The sequence below is a fragment of the Polyodon spathula genome, chromosome 4, assembly GCF_017654505.1.
Source record: "Polyodon spathula isolate WHYD16114869_AA chromosome 4, ASM1765450v1, whole genome shotgun sequence".
In the NCBI taxonomy this organism is placed as follows: domain Eukaryota; kingdom Metazoa; phylum Chordata; class Actinopteri; order Acipenseriformes; family Polyodontidae; genus Polyodon; species Polyodon spathula.
The window spans coordinates 73,960,279-73,967,559 of NC_054537.1; the positions used below are offsets into that span (position 1 = coordinate 73,960,279).

General features: G+C 32.3%; 1 long non-coding RNA gene across 3 annotated transcripts; it reads left to right on the plus strand.

Moving 5' to 3' along the window:
* The first annotated feature begins 3,600 nt into the window (after nt 1-3,600).
* On the plus strand, nt 3,601-6,762 carry LOC121313861. 3 transcript variants are annotated; one of them, XR_005950057.1, is made up of 6 exons: nt 3,601-3,698; nt 3,985-4,099; nt 4,297-4,381; nt 4,637-4,661; nt 5,380-5,427; nt 6,536-6,762. It is a non-coding gene; the product is annotated as an uncharacterized LOC121313861 (long non-coding RNA). The 3 variants fall into 3 exon arrangements; XR_005950058.1 differs by having other exon boundaries at nt 3,985-4,381; XR_005950059.1 differs by lacking the exon at nt 3,601-3,698 and adding an exon at nt 3,718-3,870 and having other exon boundaries at nt 3,985-4,381.
* Nucleotides 6,763-7,281: the final 519 nt, after the last annotated feature.

Sequence of the window (7,281 nt, forward strand, 5' to 3'; positions counted from 1 at the left end):
CAACTCCACATCTTCACCGTGCGCCATCATACCCACATAAACATCTGCACCCTTTCAAACAGATTTTATATCATGCCACCAGTATGTTCTTGTTCAAACAGTATTTTGTTAATTTCTTCTCATACAAGAAGTGTAGCAAGCATGCAGTGTCAATGACAAAATATTTATGAGCCTCTGATAAGAAGTAATCTACAGGCCAAATCCCGCTACATAAAAGAGCGATTTTGCATGCATTTACACCATGCAGTGTATTTTTAATATTATTTTTAATTATCAGTAATTGTAATTATTAGATTTCCCCTTCCAGGAATGTAATTTACATTGCCTTTATCTGCAAAAGTATGTGCAAACACTAAACACATCTTTCATTTGACATTGTAATGGTTTTAATACAAAGCCATGTTTTTGTTGAATATTGTTTTATGGGGTTACCCCACCCCACCCCCACACCCCCACCACTCCCTCCATTGGGGGGGTGTGGGTGGGGGTCCCCACAACCCCCCACCTCCACCCCGAAAAACAATTGTCATAATTAAAAGAAAACGGTTATCCTGTCTTTAAACATTAATGTGGGTAAATATGTAACCCAATTAATTCAAAATGTAAAACTAACATAAGACACGAGCCCTATAGCATTTTCTTTCCACAGGCCTTCTTAAAATATAAAATGTATTTTAACAAATACAAGTATTCCGAATTAAAACAAATTATATTCTTGCGTGTTATTTTTTTCTTAAAGATTCTTTAGCCTTTCATTTTTATGTTAGACAATGTAGTTGTTGATCTTTACTAACCATGGTTTTACATGCAAATGCTTAATTCCGTTTGTGAATACAATTATAGAAGGATATATACTCTTTTTTAAAGAGATCTATGACTAAACTACATAATGACGCAAAAACTTGTTCGTTTAAAATACAGTATTAATGAAAACGGAAATGAAAAATTAACAAATTGTAATGACATTTAATCTGAAAAGTATATTTTAATTTCCTTGCTTCTTTCCATTAGATAATCCGATTTAAAGGTGACAGCCTGCACAAATAATCACTTTGAACTTGTCTCTATACCCTCTTTAAAGTGAATACAATATATTATTATAAATTTCACTGTTAATTGTATTTTTTTTATTGAAAGAAAATATTATTATATTATTAGAATCTAATTAATAAGATTTGTTTCTTTACGAAATACGGACGTCTATAGTAGTGCATTCCATATTAAACGAATAATAGTATTAGTCCCTTTTATAATCAAATGTCTGTACCGAGGAAGCAAAAGTTTCAAATTCTACTTAAGTAAATCATATGATTAGTAAATGGGCAATTCGATAAGCTCTTTATTATGCATAGTCGTGGTTAGAATGTGATATCTGATACAGAAATGCTCAATATGATTCTGAAACGTCAAACATTATGATTCAATTATATAAAATATATATCCGATTTAAAAAAAAAGTAATATAGTTAATTCATGTCATTACAATATGAAGCAGCGTTTTTCTACAAATTGGTCAGAACGAAAGAATAGTGCTTTGGTCAAGAAATACAAGGATGATCAAATCTTATGCTGAACGGGTTTAAACTGATTTATATGAAAAAAGGATCAATTTTGAAAATAAGTGGTCGAAATCGAATTGTCTGGTCAGCACAAGATGGAAATCAGTTATCTGCCCTTTAAAGTTTTCAAGCTTTATTGAATACTAAGAGATGGGTGTCTTCTCCTGCCAATCTTCTCCAAAATGTATTTTAAAAATCTATTCCCTGTTATTTTTTAACCTGAAAAAATTAATCGAAGATTTTGTTAGATTATCGCACTTGCTGGTTGGCTTGTTATAAATTGAAGTGCTTGAGTGATCCGTTTTCTGTTTTCAAACCTATAAGCAGATCGCTGAATATTCATTTGATAAACAGATTAATGTAAACGTAGGTCTAAAATATGACTTATTTAATTGCATATAGGGTCTTCATTAAAACTTGAATGTAATGACTGCAGTGTATTTTCGTTTCCTAACAATCAAACAACTCTCAAAAGAAAATCACTTAATAATATTACAAGATTTATGTTTTTATAATTTAATTGCATTATTATTATTATTATAATTACAATGATTATGGATGAATGTATTTTTGTTTGTTTTTTTTTTTTTTTTTTTTTTGGAATACTTTTGTTTTATTTCCACGTGGTGCACACCATGTAAATTCTGCATACTGGTTTAAGACGTAACTAAACAAGATCAAAGTGAGTTCAAATAGTATATGATGCGTTTGTTCATATACTACGCAATACAAGTTAATATATAATAAGATTAATATTATACTTCTTGATTATACTAACAACACACACACACACACACACACACACACACATATATATATATATATATATATATATATATATATATATATATATATATATATATATATATATATATATATATATATATTATATATAATATCGACTCTACAGCTACACAGTATAACAAACAATGTGGAATTGTACATACATGTATTTATTTGTATTTGAAACTCATGAAAATGCTATGTGCAAAGACTATGACAGGAAGGTCGTCCTATGAGAAAACTTTTTCATCCCTTCGGTTGCAGTTATGTCCAAAAGGTTGTTATTAGCTGGTATTAATAGATGCAGCTCTGGCAAGACAAAATCAGCTATTGATAATTACAAGTATACAGCAGCTACTGTATCGATCGGCTTGTCCCTTATACCCCTGCTATATAGAGATAAGAAGACACACTCTTTAGTGCAATATAATTTCTTTTGACCTATCTGCTTGCTACAGACTTATGATGAATAGCCAGAGTGGCTGAAGTCCTTTATCACGACACGTAGCCCTTGATATAATATTGATTCTTTATAACTAGCTCTGCACACAAAAATCAAACTGTCCACTTGACCATCATCATCATCAATATCATCACAAAGACACTGGAATAAAGGTCTGCTTCTGCTCTAAAGTGCTTTTTATATAATCCGCAGCCTACTCTTTAGTTTGCTGATGATGAAAAGAACGCTATCATTTAAACCCATATATACAGTATATTACTCAAAAGGGGCTCTTAAAGCAAAATGAAACCGTTATCAAAGTATTGAGCAGTTGCAAAATATATTTAAGTAAGAACACAATAGGTGATGCAAAAAAACCCAAACAAACAAAAAAAAAAGAGGCAACGTGTTATTTCACTGTCCTTTTCACTGCGGGCTTTTCACCTGTCATAGCCCACTTTGTTCAACAAACTATTATTAAAAAAAAAAAAAAAAAAAAAAAAAAGTGCAACAAGCGTTTGTAACATGCATCACCGTCTTTAAGCGATTCCAAAACAGCAACACTTCTCAGTTTACTGAAGTGAAACCTGGCACATTTAAACTAAAACACGGTTGTATTACATTTGGGGTAAAAGATGTCTTGGTAAAATCGATATTTGAATCTGTAGCCTTTCAATAATCAGAGCCTCCCCCCGCCCACCCCCAACAAAAAACAAAAACAAAAAACTGTTTGTTAGGAAGATTTTGCTGAAAACAACCCTACCCTTTATTGTGTGTGTCAACGTCATTTATAGGCACGGGGATTGTAGAGTGAACAGTAATTATAATCGTTTACAGTGGAGTAAGGTGGGAGGTAAAAGTGAATCCCCCTTGGAACAATCACGGCTGGGAAAGGTTTACTTTCAATGCACACGGTATGCTGATCATATTTAATGGCTAGTTAGTCTCACAATAATCTGGGCGGCAATTAAAAGACACGCTCAGTTTAACTGCAGTGTTTTGAGCAAAACTCTAAAATCTGATTCTTTACTACATTCCATTATCAACATCATTCTTTGTCTGATTAGAAGTTACAAGTAGATATCTGTAAGTATGCTCTTCACAATGCCGACTTGCAGAATGTAAAGCAGATAAACAAATCAGAGATAAAGTTACTGGTTGAGTTCTTCTTCTTTATTATTATATCACTTCCTTTGTTAGCTGCCTTTGCACGATGTGTATGGAGATTCATTTGGAGGCCCTGCAAAATCCTTGGACTGTGACGGCACGCTGAAAAGGTAATGTTAAGAACCAGAGGACGGAGCGTAAGACCAAGGTACTTATTGAACGCTATACATATATCATCGTGTGTTGTTATCATTATTTACCTGCATGTCTAAAACTGTAATATTGCATTATGTTGTCATTTCCACGTTTGTACAAAGCAGAAACAGAAGCATGCATAGCCTTAAATGACACGGCTGTATTTAATGTTACACGTTTGTTTACATTGTGAATTCTGTAAACTCTTAGAAAAACGATCGCAGAACAACACATTCAAAGACACAGCATTGGAACTTAAAAGTGAATGTGTTAAAGTTGACACACAACCGGAAAGGTAAAGGCTAATAATAACGTTTTCAACTTGATATGTATTTTTTATATATTTTTTGTTTTGTATTTGTTCATATAAGATTCAATATATATATATTATATATATATATATTATATATATTATATATATCTATATATATATATATATATATATAAATATAAAGTCACTGTTAAGGTTAGTGCTTGTTGTACTGGAGAGTTAATGCGGACTAGGTGAGTCATAATACATTTTACTGATTTCTGTTTTTGCCCGTTATAGGTGCAGAAAAGCCAATTGCATACATGTAAGTGCTTCTTTGCTGCTATGTGGTACTGTGAGATTATATATGGAGAACTGTTAGAATGTACAGAGCCAATCTAAATGCTAGTGGCTGCTGTTAATAGGGCATAACTACACTGTGACATAATGTATTATTCCAATTGAAATCAGGAAATGTGTTCATACTTTCCTTCTACAGTCTAGATATGAGGGTACATTTGCAAATTACAATGTCATAGGAAACAATGATACTGTAAACACAATCTACATTATACAATAATATAAAATTAAATACTTTATTCATTGTATTCCTTATGTATAGGTTGTTTAATCATAAGGCACTTTAGACAAATACAAGCATCAGATACAAGCTATGTAGCCAGTCAAAATAATATCTTATACGTTTGCAAATATTCAAATTGGGCATATTCCCAATATAATAGTAATAATATGACTAACGATGTAAATATCTCTTAGCCCACATATTATGTTGAGAATTTGGTTTAATTCATCGATATCATATTGATTTTAACATTTGATTGTTAAACATGGCAGAGTTCAGCTGTTCTGTGTACATGTTTACAACCCTAGGGCATGCATGTGATCTATCATATATCATATGTGGGAAACTATATAGGTTCAAATAGTCCTGGAATATAAATGGAGTATTAATGATATTCTTTTGCAAATAAATATAACACAAAATAATATTTTGGTTACTATTAACTTAACTTTTTATGCAGTTATTTTAAGGTGAAAAGGAACAAGGATGTAGTATATTTCACTGAACTGTAAGTACTGTGCTCCCAGCTTCTTTGTTCTGTCTAATGACGATCAGAGCATATACCCCAAGATAATTACCCACTTGACTATTAAATTATAAAGGATTCGCTGGTGTGTTGCCTCTGGTGAAAGTGCATGCCTGACAATTAACCGGGGGCCCCCTACCTTCAGTTACAATCATTTTACTCAGTCTTGCCTAAGTATAATTACAGCTAGGCAATATTTCAACTTGTTTAGGCAGCATCCTGGTCATGGTCAGTCGTGGTATGGTCAGTGTTTATATCATATATATAATTATATACTATATATATATATATATATATAATATAGTATAAATTTTTTTCAGCTATTGAGGTTATTACTGTAATTAAAGAGGCCATTGGTGAACATATAGGGTGGAGACGTGAGATTGAATTGAACATGTTTTACTATACAGTAGATGTTTGTGTGGGGAAGTACTGTACCTAATATAGTGACAATATTATCTTTATACAAATATAATAGTATTTGTGAAGAGGTCAGTGAGAGATCATTTTTTATTTATCATTTATACAGTAGAAAACTATAACCCATCTAGGCACAACAATATCTTTTATTTGCTACTGGTACACTTCTGTATATGATTGACTACTTCAAAAGAGTTTATAAAAATCCAATATCATGGATATGGACAAGGAGCTAGTAAAACAGGAATTGGAAACAAACAGAAGAGCACAGCAGAACTTCAGACACCAGTGTTTCAAAATGAAAAACAACAAACCAGTCCTCTTTATGACATGCACTGTACACATGCATGTTACAGTAAGTGTGTACTCATAAATAAAAATGAGAGACCTCGGCTGACATATATACTCAATGGTAATGATGCACTAATGACACTCCCAGTAATATTTGTTTAATAATGCTTGTTTTGTGTCAGCCAATTGTAGTGCATCTGTCCTGTTTTCAGTTTTTACAATTATCTTCTAATTTGGTCCTATATGGAGGAGTCTTCTTTAACAAGTCTTTTCAGTACTCTAAGTATTGATGCAAGGGCCTCTGTCACACACAGTTGCCACTTAGTTTAGTTTCACAAACACAATCGTCATTATTTATGCATGCTGTGCTTTATTTCAGATACCAGGTGTGAGCTCAAAATACTCCAGTACAAACAGGCAGCTGAGGAGGTTAAACGTCACCATTAAACCAATAAAAACAAACACATTTGAACTTGTGATTTGTGTTTTCACGTGACTGACTACGTTTTTTCCTTCATAAGTGCCCTCCAAGGTTTTACAGTAAGGATTTAAAGGTAGCAATCCACCCTTGTTGTTACTGCTGTAACACAAACACACCTCAGACTGTTTTACACCAGCTCACAAATTGTTATTGGAGTTTGCAACAAAACAGTTATTAGAATAATTTTGAAGTTAAACCAATTACTACAAACTGTGAGTTGGTTCTAAACTTTTCACAAACTGGATAATAGTTTTTCCTTACTGAACCAAGGTTTACTTTCTTTGTACTATATGGTTTTTTTTTTTTTTTTTTTTTTGTTCCAAGCATTTTCTTACATCTTCTTATCATATCCTCGGGAGTTTATGTAACAGAATGTGAATCATAGGCTCCTATTTTGCATGTAAGGTATATATTTAAAGACTTACACTCAGGTGACCTTACCTGCCGAAAGACAGCTCTGTTTGACATCTCTGTCTTTTACATTTGACAATCATCTCTTCTTTATTTTTGTATGTTGTTTGTTTCCTAGTCCACTGTAATGACTAAGAGAGATTAGAGTTAAATCCTGTTTTTGCCAGACTTTTAAGAAATCATTTTCAGATTAGATATGTTGCCCAGTTTACAATTTAGTATCCACATAAGGT